Source organism: Seriola lalandi, unplaced genomic scaffold, assembly GCF_002814215.2.
Source record: "Seriola lalandi dorsalis isolate HSWRI2012SDOR001 ecotype SW California unplaced genomic scaffold, Sedor1 jcf7180002054972, whole genome shotgun sequence".
In the NCBI taxonomy this organism is placed as follows: Eukaryota; Metazoa; Chordata; class Actinopteri; order Carangiformes; family Carangidae; genus Seriola; species Seriola lalandi.
Window position 1 is genome coordinate 4781218 of NW_019525660.1, and position 17795 is coordinate 4799012.

At 40.2% G+C, this 17795-nt stretch overlaps 1 pseudogene across 1 annotated transcript in view; it reads left to right on the forward strand.

Annotated features, from left to right (window-relative positions):
• The window catches only part of LOC111648294 (ecto-NOX disulfide-thiol exchanger 2-like), a 35241-nt pseudogene that overhangs the window by 8549 nt on the left and 8897 nt on the right, over window positions 1-17795 (forward strand). Inside the window, exon 2 of the transcript XR_015436635.1 lies at window positions 10275-10430. The product of XR_015436635.1 is annotated as an ecto-NOX disulfide-thiol exchanger 2-like (transcript). The remainder of the gene's footprint in view (window positions 1-10274; window positions 10431-17795) is intronic.

Consider the following 17795-nt stretch of genomic DNA (forward strand, 5'->3'; position numbering starts at 1 on the left):
ACCCACACCCACACCCACACACACACACACACACACCCCCCGTCAAATATGATTACGTCTGTCTATCTCTCTCTCTCTCTCTTTCTCTCTCTCTCTCTCTCTCTCTCTCCATGACCTTACAACCTTACAAGCTACCACTTATTATCACAGATACACAGACACTCTCATCTCTAAATCTGGCAGGATTTATTCACTCTGGCAGCTGTGTCTAAGACACTTTATCTCAGGGATATAATTTAGCTTTTTTCCAGAGTTTTCACAAGACTCATAACTCACATTCTCCTCTAAAGGAAGATAAAGGCAGTTTTTTTATTCTTTTTTTAAACTTTTTTTGGTCCAGATTAAATCCCAGGATCCCTCTGTCCTCTGGTCAACCTTGCCAACAATTTATTGTCTTAACAGGCAAAAATGTGACGTACAGGCCACACATGATTTCTGAACTAAAGTTGTTTAAAAGTTTTATTTATTGGTCATTTAATATCAACAACGCTGAACTTCGGCAATCCTCACATTTCCTTCTTTTCAGACTGTCCCTCCATGACTCCTCCTCCGTTCCTGTCTGTTCTGTTTAAATAACCATGTGAGGAAAAGGAAGACCTGTGGCTCATTGTTTTTCTCTGTGATCCTCTCACTAGTTGTCAAGACACATCACTAAAAATCGCAAACGTCAACCTGCTGGTAGCACTACAGGTAGAGCTGAAGTAGAGTAAATAATCTAGTAAACATTCACAAATAAACAGTAAGTTCAACAGAAATTCAGTTACCAACAATGTCCTATTACCAACTCAGTATACTTCTTGTTTCATTTTTAAGCCCATGAAATAAAAAGTAACAGTGCCTTAACATTTGAAGACAGGCTCAATTTTAGCTGCAGAGGTTTTATTTATTTCCCTGCTTAAAAGAAATAACAAAATATGCCATTTGCCCAGGGGTGCCCCAAACTGTAGTAGATAGGGAGTGATTTCAGAAACAGCCAGGGAAGTTTTGTGTCAGGTGGTTCTTAGCCTTTGCATTGTCCAACGTAGCAAAACAAGAGTATTAACCTGTCGACCAATTAGTGGTTACTTGACCTGGATGTACATTTTTATTTAGAAAGTAATACAGGGCTTGTTTAAAAAATATGATTGTTTCCAGCTTTAAACCTATATCCAATGTGATTTTAATGTTTAATGTTTTTTATTTTCTTGTACAGTCCATTCATACTGCAGCTATCACCATTGTAATTAGCTATGCTCTATCAGAAATGGGCCAGTTTTTCCAGCCCTGTATATTTTTTATCTTGGCCTTACATTAAATTCCACAAAAACAGGATTAAAATGTTTCTAATGTGGCTCTGGGAAGATGGTAGATATCTTTTACATATTGTGCAGTGCTGCTCAGAATATCTCTGTTAACTTACACTGGGCAAAGCCCTGTCCCTCTATGCAAAACTGCAGGATATATTGATTCCAGATAGGATAATATTCACTGCTCACTTGCCCTGCTTCATTGGGGGGGGGGAGTCAGAGTCAGCTGGAGGTGACTGAGCGTTTGTCATGCTTGCAGATGTGACAGGTGGCCTTATAGTAAACAAAAATAAACAGTCAGTACATCTCTACATTAGTACTCACTGCAAAATGGCAGTTGTGTTATCTTACAGCGCCCCAGGATAACAAGGGCATTTATAATAGGCTCATCTCATAGACATACAGTGGATGTTTCTATTACAGGCAGTAATGGCACTGATTGGCTGGTTTGGTCTCTGATTGTTATTGGATAGAGGCCATGAGGAAGCTGATGATGAGACTAAGGAAGATATGTTGATGGATTTACTGTCTCAGTCAGACACACACACACGGATGCACCACCCTCACACACAAACGCCCTGGAGTGGAATTCACTTAGTTTCCAGTGTTTTTGAAAGATCAAAGAGGCTCTTGGGAGAAGGAGAGTCTCCCACATTCACTTGGCACATACCAGTTACACACGAGCATACATACAAAAAACACGTATGTTCTCTGATCTACTGCAGCGATCAATGAGAGACTGATGTAACTGAGGTTTACATGTTCTATATGGTAAAGTCAGGGGGAAAATGAATAGCATAAAAAAGAATGATGTGATTTGCGGTTCATAAAAATGTCACAAAGTTTGACAGGTACCACTGTAGCAGAACAAACATCTGTCACAAAAACTGAAGATTTTCTTTATGGTGAAGAGAAATTCATGGTTTTTCGAGATATATCTGGTGGAGACTAGAAGGGAAATGGAGATGCAGATGGGGGCACAGTTGGCAGGGACAGTGAAAGGCTAAGTTCCAGGAGGCTTGGGCCTGTCTGTTCATTAGAAAATATTACCCATATTACACAGCATGCCTCACAGCGGCTGTCCATGTCCCCCTGACTGCCACCCATCGCTGACTCTGCTGAGAGGGAACATTTACTGTGGAAATCACAGTTAGAGGAGGACGAAAGGGGAGAGGAGGCTGTTTCATGGCAGAAAAAAGAGATGTCCAGGAGCTTGTTTTAGTCAAACTAATCTGCTTCTTATACACAGGCAGGCTGAAATGCAGCTGCATTAAAAAAAAAAAACCTCCAGGAAAGATCGTAACATTAAAATTAAAACACTAAGATGAGGGTGTACTGTATGTGTAAATGCTGTAGAGCAGTGCCATGCACAGTAATGAAGGAGCACACAGAGATGGATTATTTTCAAGAAAAAAAAAAGAGCCAGAGTCAAACAGTGAGCGAGAGAAAAAAAAATCAGAGATAAACATGCATAGAGACTGGCGGCTTTGTGTGGGTGGACGGATAACTAGAAGGTTTCTGTAGATGTTTTTTGTTTAAGGGCACTTTCATGATCTCTAGGTCTCACAGGAGTTTCTCACTACAGACCCCTTTTGCACTGAATACACTCAAACACAGGGTCAAAGCACTGTAAGTGATGAAACATAAAACATGACTCCTGGGCGCCATTGTTGCCATAGCTATGAGAAGAGCCAAAGCAGCTGATGATCTCTCGGAAAAAGAGACAGTAAATAACATTTCATCATGTTCATCCACTGCTGCTACTGCAGGGGATGTACATGTACACATCTACTGCACATGCACATACAGGACTTCCAAGCACACACTGCTGATGTGATTGTATGTACAGTCGATGGACGATTGTTTCTTAATCATTGTGGCAGAGACTTAACATAGCTGTGGGAATGGGAATGTTAATAGTTTTTCAGGTATTAGATCATAAACCAAAGTAATGGCTATGATGATGACACTCTACTATACACACTAAAACTTTAAGGACTCATCTTTTGTTACAGACATTCACGTCCTGACAGGGACACAAGTGTTGTTGAACACAGAAGATAAGGAACTTAAAAAAATAATCGCATATTAAATCGCAATATTGGTTAAAAAAAAAAAAAAAATCAATTAGAATATTTTCCCAAATCATTCAGCTCTAGTCTGCACCCATCTACTTGGACGCAATCATACAGGCTTATGCTCCTTCTGGGCCACTGTGTTCCTGGGAGGAATGTCATCTGGCATTGCCATCCCTGCACATGAGGCAATCACAGTCCAGTCCGTTGTCGTCTGTGGTTCCCCGATGGAGGAACAAGCTACAGAACACTATCGGAGCAGGGCCGTCCCTCTCTATCTTCAAGAATCTTCAAGGCTCATCTCTTCCTAGCACATCTAACACGCTAACATCCCTAACTAGCACTTACAAACATTTCTTTACCTGATCTCCTTGCACTTACTGAATAGATGTAGTACTTAGTACTTTCACCAAGGTCTCCTACCGCAGTGGAGCTTTAGTGATGTCCCTCACTTGTAAGTCACTTTGGATAAAAGCATCTGCCAAATGAGTAAATGTATGTAATGTATGTATGTAGAAAAAAAAAAAATCATGGACCGTAGTGTCTGAAGTGAAGGACTGACCGACTGACCAACACTGACATCCCTAGGAGAAAAAACTGATGCCACTCTAATTTTTTGACAACGTAGCAAAGCAATAAACAGGCTTTGGCTTCGGCACTGGCATAGGAGGAGGAGATTGTGAAGCTGTTGGCAGCCAGGGAAAAGAGAGAAACATGAAAAGCAATTTTGTGGAGTGAGTTTAAGTATGTGTTTCAGCAATAGCATTACACTAGCTTGACAGTTATTTTGTATCATTTCATGTTGTTTTCCAGTTGGTTGGTTTGTAAACTTGGTTTGTGATTTTTGGTCCAGAATATCTGACATGTCAGAATTTTGATGCAGCCCATCTTTCAGTCAGAGACAGCCCAGAATCAGAAAATGTAAAAGTTTCCTTAAGAGAGTGACACCTTTTCTGTTTGTGAAAAAGTGAGTCAACCCGCTGTGTGTGTAGAAATGTGTATTTTTTCTACTATGGGTTTTGATTGTATGATGTGACAGTGTGACTGCTGCTGCAAAAGAAAGGAAAAGAAAGCTCTCACTCACTGATTCTGATGGAAGTGACATGATGTGACATGGCAGTTGATGATTCATGTTGCCGATTTTATTTTTCTTTCAGTTAATCTCTACAGCTGCTCTGCTGGAAATACACACAGGTGACAAATTACAGGAAAAACCAGCATAACCAAGACATAGTGTTTTAGTAAGGTGTTGGGCCACCACATACAGCTTCACTGCTCCTTGACTTTGATTCTACGAGACTCTGGACTCTTTCTTCCAAAAGATATTCCCTCATTCAGTGTTGTGATGACGGTGGTGGAGAGCGCTGTCTCACACATTGGTCCAAAATCTCCTATAGATGTTCAACAGGGTTGAGCTCTGGTGGCTGTGAAGGATACAGCATATGATTCATGTAATTTTCATACATTCAATGGCCCCTCATGTTGTATGGATGGGGGCATAGTCATCTGGGAGAGACCACTCCCATCAGGATAGAAATGTCTCATCATATAATAAAGGCGATCACTCTGAGCAATTTTGTTTTGATTTGCAGTGACCCCTCCCTCTAAGGGGACAAGTGGACCCACACCATGCCAAAAAAATGCCCCCCACAGCATAACAGAGCCACTGGATCTCCTTAGTGTAGAGGTCAAACATCCAGGCCTGTACCTGTTCTCTTGGTGTACACCACCAATGCATTTGACAGAAGACTTATTTGACCATATCACTTTCCACATCTCTATAGACCAGTGCTGATGGTTTTTGAATCACCGACTTCTCATCTTTGTAATGAGGTGTTTATGCACTGCCACCCTACTATAATATCCCTCTCTGTGTAATTGTTGATGGGCTGTTCTTGCTGACGCAGTCTGATCACGTCCTGTATTGACATTCTCAGTCACCTGAGGAAGACTTGCCCTTCTGCTTTCCTTACATATCTCATTATTGCATGAGCATCAGAGCATCAAATGTGAGCTGTTGACCACAATGTCAGACTCTATTTACTGACGTCTTTCACATAGATCTATATGCAGATTTCAATTTAGTCACTGTTCCTATTGAAGCACCAGCCAGTTGAGGCGTCTTCCGTGCCCCAACAATGAACCCTCATTCAAAGTCATGTAGATCTTTTCCTTTTTCCACCCTGATACAAAATCAGAATCAACTGGGCATGATGGGTTAATTGCTAAATTGAACTATGCAGTGCACCTGTGTGGAAGTATCTGCAGTTGTTATGTTTCCTCACTCATGTATTCAGGGTTTTCTTTTAATTTGAGAGAAGTCACAGTGATTGATTTTATCTGCAAAAATAAGAAAAACACAAATCCTCAAAATATGCCCAGAAATCCAATCTGCTTCACTGCCACACATTATGTTAGTGTTGAATTGAGCTTGGGTGCAATTTTACTGATAATACTTGCTTGGTTTTTTTTTTTAGTCCTGTTTATAATTATCTTATTGACACATGGGTGAAGTTTTTGCATTATTGTTATTGGATTATTGGAAGAATTCAACTAAAATATGTCTTTTTAAGATGTGCTAAAAACAAATTTTACACAAACACACATGGGCTTCAACTGAGATGAGTCGGCTCTGCTCCTAATCAGATTAGTTCTTACTCTAAATACAAACTTAATTTGCCCTCAGACAAAATTTCAGCTGTGAACAAAACAGAACAAATAAACAGCATTTCTTGCCAATTTTGCACATGTAAAAGGATATCAGTCTGGAGTATGACAGGATTACCATGGCAAAGCAAGTGGAGCAAAACAGATAAAGAAAGTAACAATACAGAATTGTGCAGGTGTAAGAGGAAAGCACATACATACACAATAACTGAGCCCTGAGCAGTCAGGTCACGTCTGTTGATGGTAGTGTGCTGACCTGAGTTCAGAGTGCAAGAAGCGGGGCAAGCTGGGATGTAACCCTGGAGACGACTTTTTGTCTGATCTCAGTGTTTTGCAGGGTCAGATTTAATCCTTTGTAGAGAAAGTACAAAAACTGGACAGAAAACCTGGATCACTGACACAAATACAATCACGGTTTGACGGATGGGGAAAAAATACATTATTGATAATTATTTTTATAAATAAATTCAATACGTGTACGTTAGGTGAGTAAGCACATCTACACAGGTCACAGGTCTCCATGCTTAATTTTTAAATTCTGCTCATATATCAAATATTTACAGACAACGGCATACTTATCAGTGTCAGTATCAGGATGTAAGCCATATCCCCCACCAGTATGAACTGTCAGTGATGGTGAAAAGTCATGCGTGTACAGAGTAACAATAACATGCCTGTCCATTTTCTTACTCACTCCTCTCCCACTTGGTTGGAAACTTTTCTGTTACAGAAGAAGCCTTTTGTTTTCGACTGAAACGAAGCTGTTCTTTAACTTTATTTATCTTGTTGCACCTCTGATCTCAGTGCAATGGCCAACAGTTAGTATAGCAATACTGAGTGAAGGACATGAAGTTGAGCTCAAACATGTCAGATCTGTGTGCAGACAGGTTTGATTTTTTTTTTTTTTCTCAAACAATCTTTTTATTGAATTTTGAACAAATTGACAAAGTGCCCACAGATTTGTGGAGTGTACATTGGGTGTGCCAGTGTAAAACTGATTTACACAAATATAAATACATTTTGTTTATACAATAAACACAAATTTGTAACGTGTACAACAGATATGGCAACTTCACAGAGCATATCCATATTAAAGGAGCACAATATGCCACTTTGTCCCCTCACCAGCCCCAGCCCCCTATAGAAGTTGGAATTTCATATGTTAAGAGGTACTTCGCCTCTGGAGTACTACAGAGAGATGCTGGAAGTTGGGATTTGTATTTAAAAAAATAAAAAGAGAAGAAATAGATAAATCACAAAACAGAGGTTTAGAAATTAATAAACTTCTACAGACTGTATTAATGACTAAAATCAACAAGACAAAAGACAAAGGGAGTCAATGAATCTTTAGTTTGAGTGAAGATTCTGAAAGTATTTCAGGAGCGGCCCCTACACCTTTGGAATTTTTTGTTTGAGTTGTACCGAGCGTGGGTGGGTGGGGCAGCATCCCTCAGTCAGGCGTGCATCGTTCTGTCCAATATTGGCAAAAATTAAATGCAGGATCAAGTAAAGAAGGATGGGAGAGATGATTGGGACTTAAAAGATGGGACTTAAAAGAGAAAAGCAATAGAAACAATAGTGATGTCTAAAGTAGGCCCATACTCTCACAGAGTGCCAGACAACCGAACTATCAGTTGATTTATTTGGAGGGAGAAGGAGTGAGGATCCAAGTAGTGGTGGAATGGAAACGTTTTTAACAGAATTCAACTCCATTGCCACCCATGATGGAGAGCTGGCTTAATTATGAAAGTAAGACCAAACTGTAAGGCAGCGTATATTGGCTGCCCAATAATAAAAGTGGAAATTAGGCAGTGCCATGCCTCCGACATTTTTAGATTTTTTGAGATGGACTTTATTTAGTGGAGGGCACTCTAACTGAGTCTAGAGAGTCAAAGAACGATTTTAATACTGAGGCAAGTAAATTGAACAATCTGTAAAGGAGAGGTTAGTTTACTCTGACGTAAGCACCTCTCCATTCACAGGGAGAAGTTTGCTTTTGCGTAAATTTAGTTTGTATCCTGAGAAGTGGCTGCATTGGGTGAGTATTGACAGCATGAGGGGTATGGAGGTATCTGCGTTTGACATGAAAAGCAAAAGATTGTCTGCATAGAAAGACACTTTATGATCAACTCCCTTCCCCAAAATGCAGGAAATATCCTTGCAAGCATGGAACAAGATTGCTTATGATTCTATAGCAAAAAATCTAAAAGTAGTGGACTGAAAGGGCACCCTTCATGAGTTCCTCTTTATTCTCGTCACTGTATAATGTTAGCAAAGTTGGCTAAACTACTCGTACTTTTGATCTAGTTTACATCTTGCAATCTGTAGCTGGATATCTTACCTTTACAACAAAAATGCATCTGAGCAGCCAAAGCAAATCTGGAGGCAGCCTGGGAATCACCATGTTGTTGACCTCAAATGTGAAAAACTAAAATGTCAGACTTGACACAGGACATGAATAATACAGCATGTTTTTCTTGGTAATGTCTTTACATGAAAAAACAGATTAAGCCCAAACATACGACTCAAAGAGCATCACTTTGACGTACATTGCAGCCTTCTCAATAAAAGATTAGTGACTCAGAGCTGACTTGATTCGGGTACAGTATTATTATTCATCTATGCTGAACATTTTCCAACCAGGCAGCAATGTTGTTACAAATTGCTGAATGTTCTTAACCTTAAGGCAACCATTAGTTTCTACTCATTTCAGTACAATATGAAAATTATCCTGCTTTAGAATCTTTTCTATTACAGTAAAGTGCAATATAGCTTGTTTTTGTCATAGTTTAGTGATGCAGTGTAATGCGCATGAAAACTCTTGAAAGGTCTACCACATACTTTTGATTATAAACCATGAGAGGCGGTTACTGAACAAAATCAGACCCAGAACACAGACAATATGAAAAACATGGATATTGTGAAAAGGATACGTTGCATAACAGTGTCGCTATTCAGCAGCCAGCTATTGTTTTTCTATCTCAGCAAATACAGATAAAAATACAATTAGTGACATCTGTGAACACCCCAGACAGATACGGAGATAGCGTTTTAATGGAAAACAGCACATCCTGGTATGCTGTAGTAATAATTGGATCAGATTTTATGGCCCTGTTTCTCTTTTGCTGCTTCCTTTCTGCATCACTTATCTCTCCCTCACCATGTTATCCATCTTCCTCTCCTCCACCTCACCTGAAGAAGTCATTCATCGCTCTAGCAGCCTCACAGTGTTTTCATTATCACCTGCCTCCTCTCTCTCTGTCACCTGGCTAAAGACAGATGTCAGTGCAAGCAACAGGAGACAGAGAACGCCGGGAGAACCACCACAGTATCACAGCTCTTCATCTTTATGGCGTTTAGTTCAGCAGCATCATGTCACTGATTACTTTTTCCATCTTTTCCAGTACTCTGCTGCATTATAGTTCTTCGAACTAGACTTCCAGAAAATACACTTCATGCCAGTCCTCTTGAGCACACATTGCATCAGTGTTTTGTCATGCTTTCATTTCAGTTTTGTCTCAGTCAAGTTTCTGTCACTCATGGGGATGGAGACTTGGCATGCACGCCACTGCGTACACGCACATGCACACAATGGCATCCTTTCTCTAATGCTGTCTGCTGCAGGTGCAGAGGAGACCCATGGGAGAGGACAACATATTTCCATTTAAAAATAAAAGCTGGAAGTGTGTATTTGTGTGTGTGTGTGTGTGTGTGTGTGTGTGTGTGTGTGTGTGTGTGTGTGTGTGTGTTGTGAATACTATAGCCTCTGTGAAATGTCTTTGTGATGATACAGGTCATCATACAAAAACTAAAGCAGAGGGGAGAGGGAGACAGAGAGAGAGTGTGTGTGTGTGTGTGTGTGTGTGTGTGTAAGACGGACTGACAGACAGACACCAGGAGAGATAGAAAAAGAGAGAGAATGAGAAAAAGACAACAGACAAAGTAAAAATAGTTTAAATATTCATGTTTTCGTTAGATGATTTATTCATGAGTAGCTGATATATTCAGTTATTTATAAACTGCTTGTGTGTCACCACTGTTGACAGAAGTGTTGCTCTGTGTTCAAGGATGAAGTACACAATGTAAAATGGAACATGAATCAGCCAGCATGTGCTCAAATGATGCCACAGTAGAGGTTATCAATGACTGAATAGTGGTTAGGAAATAGAAACAAATTCATTTAATGTGTGTGAGCTGTGTGTCACCGCAGCTGCTGTGTTACTCTGTGTTTCTTTCCCGACTCCAGATTTTGACCCCAGACTCGGGCTGATGACAGGCACTGGCCCCATAAATCCCATGATGCCCAGCCTGGGCCTGGCGCCCCCGCCCCTCTCCCAGGACGTGCCAGTTGTCAAGGAGATCATCCACTGCAAGAGCTGCACGCTGTTTCCTCCCAACCCCAGTAAGTCATCACTGCTGTTGTAACAGATAGAAGCATCACAGCAGCACTGCGAGCTGACCCATCTTCAGCGAGCCTGGTGCATGTTTTATTTATCGATGCAGTGGTGTGCATTATCTATGACTTATCTCCGTCCTCGTCCTCACACTTGGGCTCTGGAGAGACACACATATGCGCCACTGAGCCAGATATTGTGTCACAACGGAGAAGAAGTGAGTATTCTTCCTTAATGTCACCTTTAATACCTCTTATTACCTCTACCCAGCAGAGCGTAGCTGATTTGCATTCGCGTTTCATCAGGACGCAAGGAAGGGGAGGTAGGGGAGGGGAGGAATTAAAGGAGGTGTTAGAGTGTGTGTATGCATCTGGGCGTGCACTTGTGTGATGTCTGTGAATGTATAATTGGACGAGTGACCTCTGAACACATGCCGGGCCAACGAGGTGATGGACTCTGTCCTCCTCTAAACTCATCTCACCCTTATCGCCGTGTCTTTTCTTAATCTCTCTTCACCTCCTCTCTCTGCTCTACTATACATATAATAATCCTTTTTTTTCTTTTTTCTCCCTCTCTATCATACACCGCATCTGCTCTCCTGCCACCTCCTGTTTAAGCGGTCAAAACCAGTTAATTACCTGATCACCTCTGAGTCTTCCGGCTATGAGCTCCAGGTCAAAAGGTCTCTGTCAGGCTCTGTCTGTTATATCCATAGGCAGTGTGTACAAACACTCTCTTTTGCACACACATACCTGGACAGATACACATGCAGGTATCTTATATGTGCACCAGACTTTGTCCCTCCATATTCTATATTTTGAAATGTTTGTGCATCATGTTCTGAAATGAACCATATCCTTGAACTTTCACAAACTGTGGCATAAAATTAACGATGAATTAAGGATAATTAATATGTGGCTGGTCTTTTTAACAATTTACACACAGTTAATTTGTCATCATTACTTATAGCTACAGCACTGGCCTCTGTGGGCCAGCATAGGTGATTCATGGTAATTAGGTTAATCTTTCCATTGTGTTCTGAAAAGATAAAAAGAGATTCTTTTTTTCTTATTACTGGAAAGCGAGTAAGTACTCCACCTGAACCAGGAGAAAATGTTTACAGCATGTGTTGGCCGTGCATAATAGTTGGTCAACAAACATTAAACAGCCAGTGTTTTATAAAACTGAGCAAAAGAGGAGTTGAATAGGAACGGAATACTGCTCATATTCTCAGCGGTGGTTCAGTCCAGTCCCCCTTATGGCTTCCATAAAATGCCACTGTAATTTATGTGAATATGAAGGACAAATGTATGATTTCATATTTCAAAACATTTTCCCCTGCAAAAGATCTATACAAGGTTGGGTAATAAGACAGTCCATACTTGGAAATGATTTCCCTGTAGAATTTATAGTGTGCTAACTTTCTCTTTAATATCTCTGGTGGTATGGGACCATTGTGAGTAATGCTGCAATATGGAACTGATGATATTTTGCATCAGTGTGATGCAGTTCCTTGATTTTTCAGGTATTTAAATCACTGGATTTAAAGGGGTAGGTAATCTTTTTTAGAAACATTTTTTTGTTATATTTCTTTAAATTCTCTTAACACCCCGTTAGCAATGAATAAATTTAATGCTCTGAAAATAAACAGAAAAAAACCTGCCCTCTGTGACAGTGGCAGGGCTGTAAAAACTCCTCAGCCCATCATTGCATTTGAATGCAATGATTGGCTGGCCTACCTGTTTGTTAACCTTCCACTAGCGAGCCTGCGCATACTCTGGCCGTGCACTCGCGTTTACTACTGCGCATGACTGAAGTGCTTCGGGGTCAAACAAGTGGCGGTTGTGGCTGAAGAAGAGAAAAAGGAGCAAAGGAATGGCAGAGAAAGTACCAGTTCCACCTAAGGCTTTGACTGCAGCAGCGGCTTGCACTCGTAAAAGGAAGATGGTAGCAGAAAAAGCTACAACCAAAAAGAAATTGTACAGTGGAAGAGGCCAAACAAAAATAAACATTAACGTCTCTTTTCAACTATGGCGACAACTGAGGGAACAGGGGGTCTAAAAAGTGACGCGATGGTGGCTGTTTTTCTGTTAGACAGGTAATTATCTTGTTTGTTTTGCTTTGGTAAGACAATATTATTTATTATGCAATATTTAATATTTATGTTTTCACAGTATGTACTTTTATTATAACATTCAACTCAAAGAGGGAGATCATTTCAGGTCTTACTTAAAACTAATTAATTCACTCCTACTCAACCAGGCAGTCAGCTCATTTTCATGTTCCCAAATTTGGAACAATTCTTTATGCCTCTGCGCCAGCGACGGCTAGAGCTGGAGGCATATTGTTTTCGGGTTGTCCATCTCAGATTTGCCACAAACATTTACTCGGACTGGAGGACAAACTGATTAGATTTTGGTGGCTAAAGGTCAAGGTCAAAGGTCATTAACTGACTCAAGGACAAACTGATTTTACTTTGGTGTACAAAGGTCAAAGGTCAAGATCACAGTGACCTCACAAAACAATATTGAGCCATTACTCACTAGAAATTATGACAAAATTTCACACAAATGGTTAATATTTTACAGGGATGTAACCTGAAACTAGTCTGAATGGCAGAGGCATTCAACCATGAGGCAGTGACTCTAGTTTTCATTTGTTTTAAATTACAGCTTCCCTAAAGTAGCTCTTCAATCTTTACTTTATAATCTTGTTTTTGTTTTCATGCCATAATTTATATTTTTTTAACAGTGTGAATTCGTTTTTTGTTATTTGTTTGATTTGTGACCCACATAAATAAATAAAACTAAAAGCTAACCGGTTTCTTAATTAATTTTCAGTTACTGTGTTAAGATATATTAATATTGTGGAATAAACAGCAAAAGTAATCTCCTGAGAAGAAAACATTTCCTGGTGAGCATGGCCATCGCTCGCACTCCTTCACACTTGCATTTTCTAAATAATTAAACATGATCCTGGTGTTTACTCCCTCTGGGAGCAACTTTCTCCCTTCTTTTATAGAAAACTGTCTGGAGGCTTTTTTTCTCCACGACAGCCTCACGTCAGATGAAGAACGCATTAAGTTCAACCTAGACTATAATGAGAGCTCCTCAATACAACCAGTGGGGGAGTCATGCCTTTGATATCAAGGGTGTTTGAGTTCAATGTTCACCCTTAGTATAAAGAGTCACTGTCATGGTTAAATGCAAACAGAAAAATTTATGTCAGGTTATAAATTAATCAATAAATCTTTTCCTTGACATCTTTTAGACTTTTACATGAGCTACGGCAGTGACCTGGGACGACTAGTTACCTTATACAGAGTTCATTCTTATCCCAAGGCTAAATGAGGTGCTTGCCTGTTAACTGCTCAACTTTAAAACACGAGAACATGTCACAAACACTCATCGTATGACTTACAGTAAGGTCACATTCTTTCCCAGAGTGAGCACTTTGACTTTCTTTTTCCTTGTTGTTTTCATGCAGGGACAGAATTGAAGTTGCTCTTAACTCCAAAGAGCCCTGTTGCTAAATGGGTTGTTCTTTCTAGCTGTTCATGAATTCAAGCCTTCACCTGTCTTTTTATTGTGTATATGACAAAAGATGTAAAATAAACAGCGAAGAAGCTAAAGAGAGTTTAAAAAAAAAAAAACTAATAAAAAACAACTCATAAACAGCACATTCGCTGCTAGGGTTAAGGACTCCATCTCCATCTATGGGCCACTCACACTAAAAATTTCAGCACTCGTGCCACTTGTAAAGCACTTTGGATAAAAGCATTCACCCAATGGCATGTTGAGATATGATGTGGCGTTCCCATTAAGCTGCTTGAAAGAAACCTCTCACTTTAACCCTTCCTGCCATCTTCTCTTCAACAGCTCCTTCACACATCTTTGGGAGATTTTCTGCCACTGTTTCCTTCTCGCTCATCTTTTCTCTCATACCTCTTTGTCCTTGCATTGATTTGCTTCTCTTCATATCAGCTTTATGGAAGCATGCAACAGACAAGAGTGGGTCTGGGTCTTTTTTTTTTGCTTTTGAAAGGTGTTGCTATTGCCTTCTACAACAGGCTATTAAAACTGTCCTTTGAGCCCAATCGGGGGACAAGACCAGTAGCAGACATTTTTTTAAGAGAAAAAAAGCCATCTAAATAACAGCATGTCAGGGTAGGAATTTAACACGGCAATTGAGTTGAACAGATGGGAAGACTTTCACCCATATTTTTGGCTCACTTGTACGTGTTTCCACTGTAATCGAAGCCACTGGGGGTTCTCTAAGGGGGTAACAGCAGGGTAAGGCTTCAACACAGGCGACAGCACAGGAGGTCACAATACAAGCTGACATGCATCTTTCTTAAAATTTATTTTTGAAAGTGGTATCATAGGGTGTTTGTAAATGATGTCTGTGTGTGTGTGTGTGTGTGTATAAGTGAAAGGGAACATAACACAGGAGAAAATGCAGGCAGAAATAGCTATTAATGTAGCAGAACAGTGTGTTGTTGTTTTTTTTCTCAAATGTGAGTCAGTGCTCTATTTCCCAAGGTATTTGCAATGTGTCTGGCAGGCGATAGCAGTGAGTGTGTGTGATGGGGATAGAGGGCAGCAGGTTACATATGGTGGCTATCACAGGAGGCAGGACCCCCAGCAACTCCACCTCGGACATTTCCTGCAGCTTCCTCCTCGTTTGACCTTTAACTGAACCGCACGGAAGTTCCATGTCTCTCTCTGTGGGGCTGTCTTTAAAACAACGTCTTTATCTCTCTGTTTCTCCAGCGATTTTTCCACTTAAATATTCATGACCACATTTGCTTTTGGTGCTTTATTCATTTATTTTCATACCTGCACCAATTAGTTAATTAATTGATTAGTAGATCAAAAGAAGAATGCTCTATTTTGATAATTTGCTAATCATCTCTGTCAATTTTAAGCAAAACTGGCAAAATATTGATGGTTAGAATTTGCTGCTGTCCATCATCTGAGATCCCAGTGAATTGAATATTGGGTTTGGGTTTTAGAGTGTTGGTTTGAGTGGACCTTTCATATCATGACCTTGGGCTCTGGGAAATTGTGAACTACTGTTTCATGGACTAAATGATTAATCGATTAATTGAGAAAATAATCAGCAATCATAACAAGAATTGTTAGTTGAAGCCCTAATCTTTTCTTTCTTTGGTTTTTGTTTAAATTCTACATAATATGTAACTAATATTTATTTTATAAGCTTCAGAGATCCAGATCCAGATCTCTTTGTTTTTTAAATTGGTTTGAAAAGTTTCTGAAAATCAAAATACACAAAATTCAAAATAAAAGATTTGGGTTTTTTTGATAAGTTTAACTGTTCACTATTGTGAAAGAGTTGATAAATTTTCAGACGATTTACTCACTAATGAATCGTCTAATCGTTTTAGCGCTATGGCCATTTTCACAGAGGACGTTTTGACGTGTCGCAGAGGGAAAGTGTAAATAATAAAATAATGATGGTTGAATTTCATTTAGCTGCTTCAGTTCCAGGGCCCTGGTATTGTGTGTGTTGTCTGACTTGAATAGAACACACATGCTTTTCCTACTATGACAACTCAAAATGTCTGTTGAGAAAAGGGTTTATTGTTATTTGTTGCCTCAGTAATGGGGAAAAATGCTTAATAGTATCAGAGTAAACAACAAATGCAGGTCACCAGTTTTCATGTACACACAGAGTTAGTCTTCTTCTTCTCTCAATACAGAAAAGCTTTGTCTCTCTGTGATGTTTACTCTTTGGCTTTGTCCATGAGTCCCATACACACGGACACAAATCCGTTTTCATCTCCGGCCCTTTAATGTTGAAGACCTACATTTCATTCACTGCTTCAGGGAATTACTCTGTGAGTGTCTTTAATGGTCATCTCTTCCTCGGGCTCTTCTTTTTCCAACACTTTTTCATCAATGTCAGGCTTGTCTGTCTGTAATTACCCTCAAGTAAAAGACCAAAGATGCCCTTCAGAACCTTCCTGTCTACGTGCCTACATTTCTAAAAGGTCCTCAGTATGGATTTTATCCTCCTTTTAAAGCCAAACATTTGGTAATATAGTCACATCTCGAGTGTTACTGGAAAATAATTGTTGGTTTTCAAAGGCAGGCTTTTATGAAGCACGGATGTCAGCCAAACGTCAAATTGTTACCTTGTTGTCCTTTCATATTGTCCTCCTCGCTCATCAGCCAAACTCTGTCAGAAATTGTAATTTAATGCTGAATCGGACAATGAACCGCAGCATGTTTTAGCTGACTGCTGAAGTAAAGCCAGGCAAACTATCACCTTGGTGCTGTCCTAGAGAGTGTGTGTGTGTGTGTGAGTGTGAGTGTGAGTGTGAGTGTGAGTGTGAGTGTGAGTGTGCGACTGAGAGAGCAGCAGTGAGTATGTGCATGTTCCAGTTTTAATGCCATCATCATCGGCAAGGTCAGGGGACGAAGGCATTTGGGCCGTGTGCCAGAGAAAGCAGTGACATGAGGAGGACAAAGCCATAAAGTACCTTTGATGTGTTTTACCATAACTTTGCTGTAGGCTCGCCAGCGTTAAAGCTACAGGATGGGATAATAGCTCTTCTTGGGCCCATAATTTAAAATTTCATGTCCAACCTTTTGAGGAGTGAATGAAAAATACACTGCATTTTTCTCATTTAGGAGATGATTGATGGAAAGTTGTATGATTTAGGCCGCAGCTTTATAGCCATGGGAAAGCGATTTCAGCTGCTCAGACTGTACATGAATGAGTCCTAGCCTATATTTCAGCTCTTTTCACAAAACTGCAGGGTCCACTTTGTTCTTAGTGTCAGTAGAAAATGTCACAGGTGCTGTCAAAGGCTTCTGTGACTCGTCTCATCGAACAGCCTCACAGCCATGCAGAGATACTCCCCTCTCAGGTTTTTGAGCAAGTCTCACCTTTCTAACCAATCAGAAAGGGCAAAGTCTGGTGTGGGAGCTCACGGCTGTCAATCAGTATGTGCTACTTGCTATTAATCTTCAAGCTAGTATCAGCTGCTGGAAGACGTTGCTATGGGTAACTCACAGGTTAGGAAGCATGGATGCATTAAGGGAACTAGATACGGCGCCGCCACTCAGCCTTGCTACCAATTTTTCCCATTGTCCACTTGCAGTTGACAGGACCCGTCAAACTACGTCTATCATGAATTTTTAATCCACAGATGTTTTATATTTTTAAAACTTTAATTTTTGTGACATTGTCCCTAAACTCAATGGGCTGTGTGGGAATGTGCAGGTGTGGTCAGTTGTAGAAACACTAATGCACGTGTGCAGTGGGCCGTGCACCGTGGGAGCAGACCCGGATTTTAGAAAAAAATATTTTCATGCAAGCAATTATCATTCAAGTGACTGGGTGCC